Source organism: Pinus tabuliformis, chromosome 2_2, assembly GCF_031772625.1.
Source record: "Pinus tabuliformis cultivar Carrire ecotype Pingquan chromosome 2_2, CPIR1, whole genome shotgun sequence".
Taxonomy (NCBI): domain Eukaryota; kingdom Viridiplantae; phylum Streptophyta; class Pinopsida; order Pinales; family Pinaceae; genus Pinus; species Pinus tabuliformis.
Window position 1 is genome coordinate 35488266 of NC_142300.1, and position 16268 is coordinate 35504533.

Here is a 16268-nt window from a genome sequence, read left to right on the forward strand (position 1 = left end):
AGCTAAAAAGAGTGAACACAGAAACCAAAATCTAAGAGCAGAAGAGGCCTTGTCTGATCAGCGCACTTGTAACACAGGGAAAAAGAGATGCAGTGCACCTACTACACTCGAGAAGTGCGATGCATCCAGAATCCAAAGAAGAGACAATGCGATGGTCTAAGGACGGGACTTGAACTGGGTTCTCGGTCACAGTTTGCAACTCAGTTTAGGGACTTAGGCCGAGCAAATCGTAATCAGTAAATCAATCATAGGGGTAGATCTAAGAAGGTTACTAGAGCCACCACAAGGGCAATTAGAGAGCTTGGAAATTGATTATTCAGTTCATAAACAAAACCCAGAGATAGACTGAAGCAGCATTGATCTACTTTGCACTTGCATAGTAAATGCAGTTCGAAGGCTAGCTGGCTTAACTTCAGGCTCTGTCTGTAAGTTTATAAAGTAAACAAATGTAGACAAAAAAACAATCTATTCGCTCCCCAGCCGAGTCGCCATTTTGTTATCAGGAAATCTAGTGTCTCAGGTAGCTACCAACGTTAGTGGGACTAGCAGCTCTGCATAGACACTAGATTTCCCGATAACACTCTTGGACAAACTCCATTATCAATGCCTTGAGTTTTATGTTGCTGATGATTGTCATGTTCCTTCTTCTTTATAGCATGCAGAGGTATTCATTTATGTTCTTTTAAATATGGAATTTAACATATCACAGAAGTAGAAGGTCTTGGAAGGGTCCTTTGTCACACCCGAACCTAGATCAGAGATAGACTCGCCCTCCAAGATGAGGGTAGGGGCTAAAACTATCCCTTCAAATAGTCCACGCAAGCCTTGCTACTGTAGTATGGCATGCGGCCTACCACACAAAAGTTCTGTTGCAATACGCTACCCTCAAAATTCTATCACAAATCATCTGTAATCCTCCAAAAGAGCCCCAAACATACTTGTTTCTAGCCCTCAAGACATTGGCCTAGAAACCAACAAACTCAGTCTTTCTGCCCTGCAAGAACACCCAAAAATAATACCAAACAACACCCAAAATTCCCTACATGTTCATGTTGTCACCTACAGCCATCTGAACTCTTCCACGCAACACCTAGGGCATTTCCATGCTGTCATTTTCCCCTCTTGGTTCACTGAAATTTCAGAGCATAGTAAGAGATGTATTGCACAGTGTTGGATGTTTAACTAACTTTAATACACCTTGTATTTATACACATACAATGTCTCAATGTCTCACTTCAAGTGACACATATCAAGGCAGCCTACTTGACAACCAAATTAATTTGTCAACTTGAAAATTTCATATCTCTCTAACTACAACTCGAATTCGCACAATTTTCAATGTGTTGGAACTGTCTTTATGAGCACTATCATCTGCATCCATCACATGCCATGAATCCATCATGGTTTTTCCACAAAACAAGATGGGTGCCAAAACCTCATACCTGGGTTCAAAGCCCACAAGCTACCCTTGTGGTGATTTTCCCTCCAAACCCTGAACCATACAGCTTGGCATACCTCCCAAGCTACACAAATCAACACTATGCACCAACAAAAGCCTCAACCACTAGCCCTTTCACCAATGACCTGCAAGCATATGATAGTCTCAACCGAAGCAGTTATGTGAGGTTGCAGAACCAGGTTTTTGTAGCAAGAGGGTTATGTGCATTGTTGTGTCATCTATTTACTCATGTTTTTTACCTTCCTACAACTTTTCATACATGAATAACTTCACGCTAATGACTGATATTATAGAATTATTCCTAACGCATGGACATAAGAGAAAATAGTATAACATGTATTCTTTCAGATAAATTAGTAAACAATATGCATAACAATATCAATAACAACAAAGAATCAACACAAAAAGGTACACAATACTTTGCCAAAACTTATTCTTTATCAATAATGATCTTCAATAAATTCTCTTCCCTAACCTGTGCACCTAGATGCAGGTGTTTTTCACGCTCAAATGTAGACTCTTCAAGGCCTCCGCGCACTCAGCTACAGAGCCTTCCCCAAAATACAGACTCAAAACAAAGAATAGGAGCAATCTATGCTTAGTTCTTCTATCTTATCATCATATTGGATAAAGTATTACATATTCTTTATATATACTTTCCTACTAAAATACCATGGTCCATATACCATGGATCCAACAAAAAAATGGACTAATACTTGAAACCCGTTACAAAATAAGGGGATTTTAAGTACCCTAAAGCACCTAAAACATCGCATGATGAATATAACTTCTTCTGATCTGCACACTTCACTCCTCAAAATACAGAGTCTCTGACCCAAAACCTTGACCAAGTTGGGTTGTGCCAAACAGTTCCGCAAAACTCACCCGTGACTTGTCCCAAGTCACTCAACATCGGTTCCCTTGATTTTTGCTGCATTTCCATTATAGACTGCATTATACTACTAGACTGTCTCTACCATTTGTATGGGGCTTGATACATCTAGTTGTGCTTCATAAATTCTCATTTCTAGTGTCCCTTAACTACAATTTCATTTTAACAGTAGCTTTTTCCTTCCAACAATTATATTTCCAGCCAAATTTGATGAACCTTCCCTCATACCACAGTCACTTTTCTTTGTCGCAGTTCCTTGGGACTTCGTCATATTCCTGAATATCACGTAGTAATATTCCTTCAATGAAGTCCCTTTATGTAGAGTATTTTATAGTCATGTGCCCACTTTCAACTATAGGTGGCACTAAGACTTCCTTGCCTTCAATTTTTAGTGTAAAGCTCCAGGGACAAAGTCATTCCTTTATATCTTCAATCTGCTACAATTCACTAGTCCCAGAATCAGGTGACCATTTAAATTCATGTGTTGAACTGCACCACCATCAGAGATGTGCTTGATGATATATGGTCCTAACAATGTGTTTTAAATTTTCCTGAGAATTTCACGATTTCTTTGTCACATAATAATACAAAATCTCCTTCTTTGAATGTCTTCTTCTTGATATGCCTATCATGCCACACTTTCTCCCTTTCTTTATGTAGTTGTTGATGTAACCATGCTACGAACCTCTCTTCTTCTAGAGCTAGTATCTATGACATTCTTTCCTTCATAATGTCAAGATCGGTCATATTTGTGACAACTCCAATTCTCAAACTTGGCACAATGTATTCCATATGCATAAATCCCTCTTCTCCATATACCAACCTAAACGGTGAATGCCCTGTCAATTTCTTTCATGTTGTTCTATATGCATGTAACAATGTTGGAATTATCAAATATTGGTCATCTCTATTCACATTGCATACCTTGTGTTGAAGAGGTAAATCCCCTCTACGGATAGAGGCGATCCATACTAGCCCAGAATGGGTCTAGCAACAATCAGTCAATGCTACTATAAAAGTTCCTAATTGCAAATAAAAGGTAGGCAATGAACACCTACTTGGATTCCAAAGCTATTGTTTGATGAAGAGTCGTCGCTCTCGTTCCTTCGCTTTGGCCGGTCACGATCCTCCACAATCCTCGTGGATATACACCTACACACACAAAGAGAAACACAAACACAAGCGTGAAATCTAATAAGTGCAATTATACATCAGTCAGAAAGGACATAACTCACATTAACCATTACAAAGACAAATGAGAGTGGAACCATAATAGTAGTCATCTATTATTAATCAATAACAGAGAAGAGTACAACCGAAGTTCTGACGTCGAATCCTTCTCAAGAGGGTCTAGCCAGCAAGTCTCTTAAGCATTCACCCTTGGAGGTACATCTCCCAAGACAAAAACTCTCTCTCACACAGGCAACACTTCACAACCTTCCTTAAGCTCTCTAGCAATCCCACACTTGTCACACCAACTACCACTTCCCACCGTGGAAATGAGGCTAAAATGACTCAAAATGAAGCGCGGGAGAAGGAGAACCTACCTGGAACAGATTGCAGGGTGGTTGATGTCCGCATGGGATGGAATTTGGTTCGTCAACCTCGCAGCTCCACAACGTCCTCCCCGGCTCAAAATGGTAACAATGGTAAAAACCTCCTTTTACCCCCCTATTTATGGTAAAAATTTCATAATTAACTATCATTTTTCGTAAATGTGGGTTTTGTCATGCTTTTTACCATGTGCTTAGTGCCAATGTCGTTTTACTATATTTTTATGCATGTGGTACATATCATCTCGAAAAGGTTTATGCGTGCGGTGTTTCTTGTGCAGATTCTCATACCGGTGGGGTCACGACAGCCCTATACACACTTGGTCCCAAAACGTCGTCTTTAAGCTCTTTTTCGATGTAAAGCAAGAAAAGATGGCCGAGCCCCCTCTCGCCTCGTTAAAAGGAACGAGAGGCGGCCGCCTTTAAAGCTCTTTTTTCGACCGTTTAAACTAAAAAGATTGCCAGGTGTTTGTCGTTTCACACTCGTTATTGGTTCCAAAATGACGTACTTCTGACCGCTTTTCTACTTTTTCGGGTCAAAGTCACTACTTACGAAAAGTACTCCTCGATCATACTGGTCGGGCGGTTCTTTCGAGCATTGTTTTATACTTTTTCGGGCTCGAGAGACACAACTTTACGAAAAAGGACCCCCCTGGAGTTTTATTTTCCGTGTCTTTTCAGACTCTCTAAACAGGAAAAGGCGCCGAGTTCTTCCTTTGTCAGACTCGTTAAAACTTAATGACATCGGACACCGTCGGAATGACGCTTTCCAAGCATATGCTATCCCCATCAAGCTTGTTGTCCAAAAATAATCGGGGTGCCTGCCAGAAATGGTGGGGAAAATGGAACTGTAATAATTGTCGTGTCGGTAGTATGTCGCTCTTGAACATGGCACTAGTCTGCATTCGTGTCTGGGTGGGGATTTCTCATCTTGTTTTACACTAGCCTCCGTGGGTTTGGGTTATCCTATTTGACCTCTCATCTGCTCATTACCTTGTCACCATGACCTCTGCTCATTTGATGTCAGATACTGCCAAATCCACTGTCGTGCTGCTGATATGTTCAAGAGAAGTTGACCTCTGCAAACTTACAACCTCCCTCTGATACCTCACACAAAATATCTTATCCTTCTCTGGCTCGTGTCGATGATGTGGGAAGCATTATGGCCCACCTTCGATCATGGTTACTTCCTGTCGACTTCAGCTCATTATCCAGGAAGGTGACTTAGAGACTCCCCTCAGGTGCCTTAGAGCCTGCATGCCTCAATGGCAGGTTCTTCGTGTTCGACGTGAGGTTTTCATCATTCGCCTCCGATCGAATGATTCTGCAGGTGTTCGACACCATCTCATTGATTCACACGCCATGGATTGTACCTATAAGTACCTTGAGGACCATTGTCATTATTGGTGGTACCTTTCGCGTCTGTTAACAGTTTTCATTATTGGCTGGTAATCAGACGATGTTCATGCATGTTCGACTTCAGCTCATGTATTCGCATGCTTGGACTTGTACTTTGTTCGGGTCGGGATGGAGCGCAAGAACTTGGATTTTTGTCTGTTGCAGTCCAGGTTGCGATTTTGTGGATTATTATTACATGACTCATTGATGGATGGTTGCGCCCATACCTGAGTCTTTTGGGATGGCTGCGACCATACCTTATTATCATCATGGTCTCTTCAGCTGGGTGGCTGCGTCCATACCATAGACTTTTTTCGTATGTCTTTTGGATGGCTGCGCCCATGCTTAGACTACATGTAATAGAGATATCAGTTGTACATACGTGCAGATTCTTCCTGGTGGTGTTCCAGTTCAGCGAGTTTTGTAAAGCATTTCACCCCTCCCACTCTCTCGGGCTTCATGCTTTAGGGGGCATCTATTACACAGTAATTTGTCACTGTCTCCCTGTCAGTCTCCCTATTGTGTCATGAATTCAAATTAATCATGCTCATGCTCTCTAATGCTGCCAAATGACCCACTTTGCCAAAGTTTTTCCATCATCGCGACTGTTATTAAAATAACCGCGTTGACTGGCGCCTCATAACACAACGAATGCACTGCCAGCGCGGAAGCACACGTGTTTTCCGCGCTGGTCGAATTACATGAACCAACACATCCTTTGTTTATATTGGGTCACGCTGACATAACCTTCTCTGTTATTCAGATGTGATGTCAACGCTCCCGTGCCGTTATACACCCACACTGATCTTGTTTGGGCGAGTTTTTTCTAACAGCCGGCCTTCCAGATGACTCGAGACCTGGTTGTTGGCCTTGTAAATGTCGCCCTCCCTTCTCTGGCATGTTTGTTTCGTCATTTGAGCCACCTTCCTTGGAGATAAGCTCTTCCTCCCACCATTCATGGAGACTCCTTGTCCTATTTAAGCCTCTACCATTGCCATGAGCAGCTAGTTTTTGACAGTGTGGAATTGATAGTGCTTAGAGTGCTGCTGCTAGTAGGTAGTTGGTGTGACAAGTGTGGGATTGCTAGAGAGCTTAAGGAAGGTTGTGAAGTGTTGCCTGTGTGAGAGAGAGTTTTTGTCTTGGGAGATCTACCTCCAAGGGTGAATGCTTAAGAGACTTGTTGGCTGGACCCTCTTGAGAAGAATTCAATGTCAAAACTTCGGCTGTACTCTTCTCTGTTATTGATTAATAATAGATGACTATTATTATGGTTCCACTCTCATTTGTCTTTGTAATGGTTAATGTGAGTTATGTCCTTTCTGACTGATGTATAATTGCGTTTATTAGATTTCATGCTTGTGTTTGTGTTTCTCTTTGTGTGTGAAGGTGTCTATCCACGAGGATTGTGGAGGATCGTGACCGGCCAAAGCGAAGGAACGAGAGCGACGGCTCTTCATCAAACAATAGCGTTGGAATCCAAGTAGGTGTTCATTGCCTACCTTTTATTTGCAATTAGGAACTTGCATAGTAGCATTGACTGATTGTTGCTAGACCCATTCTGGGCTAGTATGGATCGCCTCTATCTGTAGAGGGGATTTACCTCTTCAACACCTTGGTAAAGGGATTCTCCAGAATCTTATTGAAAGATTCCACTATTCCATTTGCCTGAAAATGATAAGGAGTGATCTTCTCGTGATAAACCTAGAATTCCTTAGTTAGTTCTTGAATAGTCTTGTTCAAGGAATGTGTGCCTTGGTCGCTCATCAAGATCTTCTAATAGCCAAACCTCAACAGTATATATTCAAAGATGAACTTCGCAGCAGTTTCTACGTTGCAATCCTTCACTAGTTGTGCCTCAGCCCATCTTATTAGATGTCCCTGGATGTAGAAACCTAGTTCTAGCATTCCACAATATTGCTTCATGTGAGACTACAACCTGCACTATGCCCATTGTTGCTGAAAGCGCCAGAAATTAGGGTTTTGTTGATTTGCATGAACAACTCTAAACCTAGGTTAGGCCCCCTTAAGCCAAAAAATGGTTCTGTTGTCGAGACCGGGATCTATCTCAGAGATGTGTGATAAATGGTTTTCTACGAATAAAGAGCTTGATAAGTGTATTTATCGAAAATCGTATGCGAATCTCAGGAGAATAGGATCCCTAAATTATCCATGGAGCAGTGGTTCTAGATATTTTTTTACACATACGATATTGACACATTCTTCTGTTTCTTCCCTGAAGAATTATACAAGTGGTTGTCGAAATTGGTCGATAGTCAAGGGACGTGGAGGTTCGAAGGCCCTATAGTGTGGACTCCTAAACTGGTGCGACGTCTCGAAGCATCATAAATAAATATCACTCGGGTCATGTCCCATTGGATTGATCACACATTGGGAAGTTTTGTGGCTTATTTTACGATCAATAGAAATATCAGCTATAGCGAAGCAGAATGAAGGATCTTTAAAGGACTGCGAGATAAATATTTGAAATCATTGAAGACTTGGATTAAAATGTTGTTATCTGAAAAGAGGGTTATATAGTTACCTTTATGCTTGGGGTTACATGAAGTGGAAGATTATTTAGAAGAAACGAAGGATCCAACCGAGAATACAGTCCACTCATTGAACCCCCTTCAAGCGATGATGAAAAGATGGTTCTGACTACACCGCGAAGTGTAGTTTAGTTAATTATTTACGGTATTCCAAGGATACCTCATCCATCCACTGCACCTCCACCACCTTCACCTCATACACCTATGCCTTGACCCCCTCCGCCTCCATTTCCACCATTCAACATGGCAAACGTGATGAAGATGCGAATCTTTAAAGTAACAGGGAGTGAAGATCCCGAAAAATTTTGGTTTGTTGCGGGAGCTATTTGGACAACAAAATAGATCATGAATGATAATATTAAGAAAGTGTAGTTGGTTACAACCTTACAGGATTGCACATTAACATGGTATATCAAGTATTGCACCAGTAATCCCAACGCGATGTTGGTGGATACCCAGCTAGCTCTAAACAAAGAGTTTAGTAATCCTAAGTCAGAGGCGTAGTCAGTAAATGAATTTAAGGAAATCCAATAGAAGATAGATGAGACACCTTGGGACTTTGATTAGAGGTTGAAGTGTCTGATCCAGGAGGCTAATATTATAATCTTAGATTCCCAGCACCGCGACTGTTTTATAGCATCGCTCTTGCCACATTTAAGAATAACTCTTTCACAACATAAGATAGAAACACAATCAGATTCCTTGGATATCGTGATAAGGCTAAAAGAATTTCCTATACTGGATACAAACCTGGGAGTGTAACAGATTCATTCACAGCTGGAAAGCCCACAATTAGAGTTACAGAGCTCGAAGAAAGGAAAGGAAGCTCATCCAATGGTACGCACTGAGGTCTGGTTTCTGAAGTGTAACAGCCATGGACATGATAAGGACCATTTCCCAGTCTATAAGAACTATATTATGGGGGGGTCTTGTATGCATGAAGTGTTGGCTTGAGGGGGCCTGACCCAGGTTCAACATTAGCTAGCCAAACAAATCCCTACACTACTGGCCCTTTTCACATTAGCCCACGAAGCGCAGACTAAAGTCTCACCTGAAGCAGTGTGGGGGGATGCTGGAACCAAGTTTCTACACCCTGAGATGGTTGTGATGTCATTTGACTTCTTCTATCCCTGCCTTCACGCAGGTGGTCTTGTTCTAGGGATTGTAAGGCAAACTGTCTATTCCACCGTTCAATACCTTTGCGAAAGTATATCATCGACCTTCGTGTAGCCCTAACCTGGGGCTCAGGTACTTTCATGCTGTGACTTGCTTATCTTGTCAACTACTTAAAGTTATCTTTGAGCAAGTAGATATTCGTAATTGCATTCAATTATTCAATGTAGTGGAATTCATTCACACTTCATATAAGAATAATAAAGGAAAGTCATGCATAAAATATCCAAACGCATCGACAGAACAATGACACACAAATTGAAGAATAACTCCTTTTATTAATATCTCCCAAGTGTGTATAGACTCTGTCTACCCTGCGCACACAGCTGTAGGGGTCCGTGCACTCAACTGCAGACTTCTATCCTAGGCCTCTACACACTCAACTGCAAAGCCTCTGCTTATGCTACAACCCAAGACTTAGACTTCTTGCTTTAAAGATATGACTCTCTTACATGTTCCATTTCCTAAGTACTTAGAGCTTAGCTATTTTCATACAATCCCATGCTCCACGGACCATGGGTAGATCTTACAGCCGACTTTACTTTACAAAACTAAGGGAGGACTACCATTTGTGACACATAACACCTTCGCGCTCCGTGACCAAAAAATGCGAAATCTTTACAATAATATTACAAAAAAATTACTTGAACATGGACTTTTAACACTAAAACTGCCCTTGGGGGATCCTTCTCCCAACATAAACTTCATGACTCACCCTCGAGTCACTTTGTATGCATGGAGATCTTTGCATGAAGCCCGTCCAGCTTGACCCTAATGATCGCAACTTCAGTTGTGCACTGAGTTGCTTCCTTCTTTGCATCTTGAACTATCTTCTCAGTTACTTCCCCTGTGTTATCAACCTAAAGCTATTGTTGCATCGCTTGCAGAGTCGCACACTTAGCTTTAATGTTTCCTGTGATTGCATAAGCTTCCTCCAGCCAGGGATTTAGTCATGCCTTCAATGCAACCTCCTTGTGCAGCACTGCGTCCACCTGTTCCTTTAGTTGCTTGGCTTCCTACAACTTGGCTAACCTCTATGTTAGCACGATGGATCGCTCTATTCCCTTAACTTCATCATAGTGTTGTTGGATTTTGCATGCTTCTGTTTCTATCCTCTGGATGTTTGGGTCCTCCTATAAGCCGACCAGGACCTCAAACGATTGTTCAAACAATTGTGTACATTCTACTACTACACTCTCCACTGCCGCAACTACCTCAGTGAGAGTGGTCGCCTTGTTCCTTTACCTCTGGTGGTGTTGAAGGCTAATCCCTTAACTCGAGCTCTATAATCTACAGGCTCAGCGCTAACTTAACCCGCACCATCTTTGTCTGAGTATCACGTACCCCTATGGCCAATTTGTGGATGTGGCCCTCAACTTGCTCCTGCTCCAAAATGGCCAATTCTGGGACCATTTTGTAAGCCTCCTCCATGACCTATATGATCTTCTTCTTCTGGCTGGTCACCTCAGCCTCAACGATGATGGCAGCATTCCTTTACAGGGCCATCTACTCGTTGTTTATCTTCAGTTCGTTGATCACCTAGAGGGCATGGTGCTCATGGGCCCTCCATTGTGCAATGACTCCATCCTGCAAGAGGTGAATCACTTCACATGGGAGTGCTACCAGGTTCAATCTCACTCCCTTCAAGGTGCTAACAATGGGCCTGTCCACCTCATTTTCTGTTGTCAGTGCGCCATCTGGTAGCACTAGCACACTGGAAGCCTTCATGCATAGCATATTAGTAGCCTCTGATGTGTCGATAGCTAAGCTACTGGACAACGTACCAGCTTGTGACACATGGTTCTACAACTCCTATAGACCGGTTTGGATGACCCCTAGGAGGACTTGCTACTACTTCCCAATTTGTTGGAGGGCTTTCGTGGTGACATCTCTGACTATGTCACTAATGTTATATATTTCGCCCTTCGTCAATGTGATGGGGTCCAATGAGGTCTTGGTTGCCTTGGATTTCTTTCTAGACACTCCCTTTTTGAGCTCTCTCGGGTGCTTTAATGCGGCCGGATGTCTCCTGCAGGTACGCATCATGCCGCTCTATGTCCTCTTTTTCGGTTTCAGGTGAAGGCGATTGTGTGTCTTTGTTAGAGCCTCGCTCTACACCACCTATCTATTTTCCTGCCTCCATTCCTGTCTGTTATACGTAAGCCTTCTCAGTAACCTCCTTCTTCCTCTTTTTGACTAGTTGTGCCATCTTCAGCTTGGCGTCTTCCTTCTTAGTTTGTGCAGTGGAATTTATTCCACCCACTGCCAAGTCCATCGAGGTGCGCCACTCCACTAGCCATTTATCCAACACCTTACTGATGTCATCTATGGCTAGGTACAACAAATCGTACCACTTTTGTGCAAGGTCCTTCCATGCCTTGATCGAAATCCAATGGAAATCAGCCTTAAACTCAGCATAGCTCTATAGGTTGGCATATACCATGCGTGACAATTGTAGCTTGTGATTGATAGCCATCCTGATATTCATTTCCGTCAAGATCCATAAGATCTTGTAGTCTTGAATGCACTCTGTGTCCTTGGTCGCCCAAAGCAAAGCATACTTTGCTACTTCAGGAAGGTCTAGCGAGTTCTAAGGGAATTGGCTCTCCATCGGTAGCTCCCATGCTATGAGCACAATCAACAGAAAGAGACATGCGTAGTGGAACATCTTGCTTTTCTCTTGCACTTTGCGGAAATTCACCAGGAACTCTCCACGAAGGTAGTCTAACAAGTGAAACTTTACTCCTTCTCCACATTGTTGTGCAAGCACGACAACAGGCGTCAGTATGTCATCAATGATGAACTTACGCATCACCTTCCCTGCAAGGATCTGTGTCGCCACCTTCACAACAATGTTGCAGATGTTGGAGATAGCGTACTTGCGCGACTTCTTTACCAGTTTAAACTTCTCTTTCATTGATTCTGTGAGCACTAGCTAGCCACCCTTGCTGTCAAATATCATAGTTGGGTTTTCACTTGTATATGATAGGTGCATTATGCAGTGAATCAACATATCGGTGATGGGTATTGGCTACTCCAGCCACAAACGCCCATCGTGTACCAATCACAACAGCTACTTGATAACCAAAACTGTCACAAGGGTGCGATGATAGTGCGACACCTAGAGTAGGTTGAGTAATCCTACCTTTTCTAGTCCTCTGAGCCACTTCCATGGCTCTAGTGAAGTCATCCTCGTATTCGTGTCTATGATGTGGCTCATCAATTGTTCTATCGCCAAGTGTGGGAACTTCTCATGGTCTACCAAGTCCTAGTCTTTGAGCTTCAAAATCGGTACTTGTGCCAAATGCGGACTGTCAAAAGTGATTTCATCTAGTAGCAGAGGGGTTTACAGGGGAGTCTTACTTTCATCAATGTCCTTTGGGACCTTAGAATTAGGCTTGCGCGAAGGGACATACTCCAGCAACCGTGTAACAGGGTCTGCAACCTGGGCTTCAACCTCTTCTATTTCCACTGCCACGTCCTCATCATCCATGGGGACATCTTCGATATCCTCCTCTTCTACTTCTAGGTTTATAGCCTTGCCTTCCTCCTGGGCAGTGGGCTTTGGTGGGTTTCATCTTAGCGACGCACAGATCGGTATGGCAGGCTGCTTGCCCTTCTTGTCTTTCATAGTCTCCTTGGTTGGGCTTGGCTTAGGTATCGACATTCTCGGAGATTTAGGAACCTCCTCCAATACTTCAGCTACTTCTAGGGAAGCTACTTCAGCCTCTCTCTCCATTCCTTATGCTAGCTCCTCTACTACTTCTTATGTATTGATAACTTCTAGGGGCATAGACATGATCTTCTGCAAGAATTCATGTGTGTCCACCAACAAAGTATAAAATACCCCAGAAACTATCAGAAGCTTGTATTTCTCACGATTCATAGGTTCTTGAGAGATCAACCGTTGAATCATCAAAACGGCAAGTGTTTTTTGCTGGGAGCCACTTGTAATTTTTAGGGAAATTTGAATTCAAATTTGACTGCTCCCCCCAAAATTGATTCATTAATGCTCGATTGGCTGCAGATTTTGAAGGACCTAAGCCATAAATTTCATCTTAAATGCTGGTCACCCGTTCCATTTGGCCTCACTTCTATCATCTTTTCATGAACAATGACTTTAATGGCCACTTTCCAGCCGACTTGCGTGATTTCTCCCTGGGTAGCACAGATCCCTTCGCGTTACCGTGAACCAAGTGACACGTCCTTGCTTCACACCATCTTCCCATCATGCAGCCCCCCCACCCAGGTAGTGTAGTTTATAGTCCCGCGCCTCCATTCAGCTACTTGGAGTGCTAAGATTGTGCCACTTTCATTTAGTCATATGGTTGGACCTCCAGTGTGTGGCTTCAAGCAACTTCCATTCAACCTTCCTAGGAAGGGTTCTCCATTTAACTTGACCAATTGTAGTGCTCCTCCATTGGTAATGTCCTTAGAAACACAAGGCCCTAACTAGTTCATCCTAAATTTCCATGGAAATTTATCAAACTTACTATCATACAAAAAAACCATATCATTTACCTTAAATGTGCGCAGCTTGATGTGTCAATCATGCCATGCCTTTATGCGCTGCTTTTGGACTTGCTGGTGAAATCTAGCCAAAAATATTTCTTCTCTGAGCTCATCTAGCTGGGCGAGCCTCTCTTCCAGGGATCCAAGATCCATCATACTTGTGAGCACTGCTATGCGCAAACTAGGCCTGATGTATTCCATAGGCATTACAACTTCCACACCATAGACAAGCCTAAAAGGAGTTTGTCCCATCAACTTCTTACATGTTGTTCAATAAGCCCATAATATTGCATGTATGCATAGGTCCCAATCACTTCGTTGAGCACTGAAAACCTTGGTCAACGCATTTTAAAGCACTTTATTGAATGCCTCCACTGTCCCATTGGCCTGTGGGTGATATGGTGTGCTCTTCTGGTGATATACCCGAAATTCCTCAGTTAGTGCGTTGATCGTCTCATTTAGGAAGTGCGTACCATGATCACTCATCAAGATCCTTGGACATCCAAATCACATCAGTACATGCTCAAATAGGAACTTTGCGGCCGTCGTACCCATGCAATCCTTCACCAGCTGCATTTCTACCCAACGAGTCAAATACTCCATCGCAGTGATAATGTACCTTGCTCCTGTCTTCCCTTGTGGTTGAATGGGTCATACAAAATATATCACCCACTTCTCGAAGGGTTGCATCGTCATTTGTGGACTCAAAGGCATTTCATCCCTCCACAATGACCTACCCGTTCTTTGACATACATCACACACCTTGCAATATACTTTTGAATCCTGATGAAGGGTTGGCCACCACAACCTTGTGCATAAAATCTTCTCCACAGTTGCTCTCCCTGCATAATGTCCTCCTGCTGCACCCTCATGAGCGTCTGTGAGGATGCTACTTCTCTTGAACTTAGGTACATATCGTCGCAATATATCATCAGTACCCATTTTGTACAGATGCCCAGCAATGACAGAGAAATCTATCGTGCACACCACTAATTCCTTCTTTTACTGGACAGTGTATCCTTCTGGTGCCATTCATGTAGTTAGGAAGTGTATTATATCCTCACAATGATCATCCGCGACATGCACTACAAATAGTTGTGCATTAGGCAATCCTTCTTCCAAGTTAGTAGGTTCCTCCCCTGTTTCGATGCACGACAGGTGGTCTGGTACCATGTTCAATCATCTTGGCTTCACAACAACTTCAAAATCATACTCTTGGAACAATAAGAGCCATCAGCAGATTCATCCCCCCAATAGAGGGTTATTGACCAGGTACTTCAGTGTGGAGTGATTCGTATACATCTTAAAATGGCCTCCTAGCAAGTAGTGCTAGTACTTCTAAAGCACATACACCATAGCTAGCCCCTCGCGTTAAGTGGTAGAATAGTTCTTTTCTGCTTTGGATAATTTGTGGCTTGCGAATGCTATAGGGTGGTCCAAGCCTTCTCCACTAGCCTGTGTTAGTACTGCTCCCAGTGCTATATATGATGTGTTGACATGTACATGGAACTCTTTCTTCCAGTCCGGGAAGACTAGGATTGGTGCAGTAACCATGTTTTCTTTCAATATATCCAAGCTCTTCTTATAGTCATCATTCCAGCAGAACGTGACATCCTTCTTAAACAATTTTTCCATAAGCGCAATGATTTGGGCATAACTTTTGATAAACCTTTTCTAATATATCGTATGTTCTAGAGTAGCGCACAACTGTTTAACACTCTTTGACGCTTCCAAGTTTAGTATCACTGTGATCTTCACGGGGTCTACAATCAGCCCTTGTTTGCAAACCACATGCCCCAATAGGTTCCTAAAAGGAATGAAAAACTGACACTTCTTGAGATTAAGCACGATCTGTTATCTTCGACGGGTATCCAGCATCAGACACAAGCTTTCTACATGGCACCGAACCAGCCCAAATATAGTCTAGTCATCAAAATATACCTTCAGGAACTTATGAATAAATTCCTTGAATGTTGCGACAACCACATGTGAAAATATTGCAGGTGCATTCTCCAATCCAAACGAAATTACAATGTATTGAAAACAACCCCACTTAGTCATGAAGGTCATCTTTCTCCTATCGTCTGGCACAATTTTGATTTGGTGATACCTAGAGAACCTATCAGTGAAGGAATATGCATCATGGCCACCTACATTCTCTAACACTTCATCCGTGAATGGAGTCAGGAAACGATCATGCACACAAGCATCATTCAGTTTTTTGAGATCCATGCATATCCTTATCTCTTCTGCTTCTTCTCTTGCACCACCATTGGGCTTACCCAATCACCTTCTTCCACAGGCTCAATGATGCCTACTGCTAGCATCTTATCTATCTCTAAGAGGACCTTCTCCTTGTATTTCAGATTGAGGCATTAAGGCCTTTGCTTAGCTGGCTCCGCATCGGGCTTTAACGTGATCTTCATCACTCCTAGGTCCCCGATTATTCCTTTTAGATCTATAAACTTGGTAGGGAATAAGTCCTGGTATTCGTGAAGCAGTTTAGTGACCTTATCCACTGTCGCGTCATCCCAGTAGTCTCCAATCTTCACAAATTTGGGTTCTACCTCGGTATCAATGTTCACTTGTTTCATTTTTAGTGGCATGGTTATGTCAGGGTTCTTAATCTGTGGTTCGTGAGCCGTGCGGTGGCCTTCTACTTTTGGAATGTTAATATTTCACGGATCCTCATCCTCTTCTTTAGAAGTTAAGTTATAACATTCTAGCGTGCG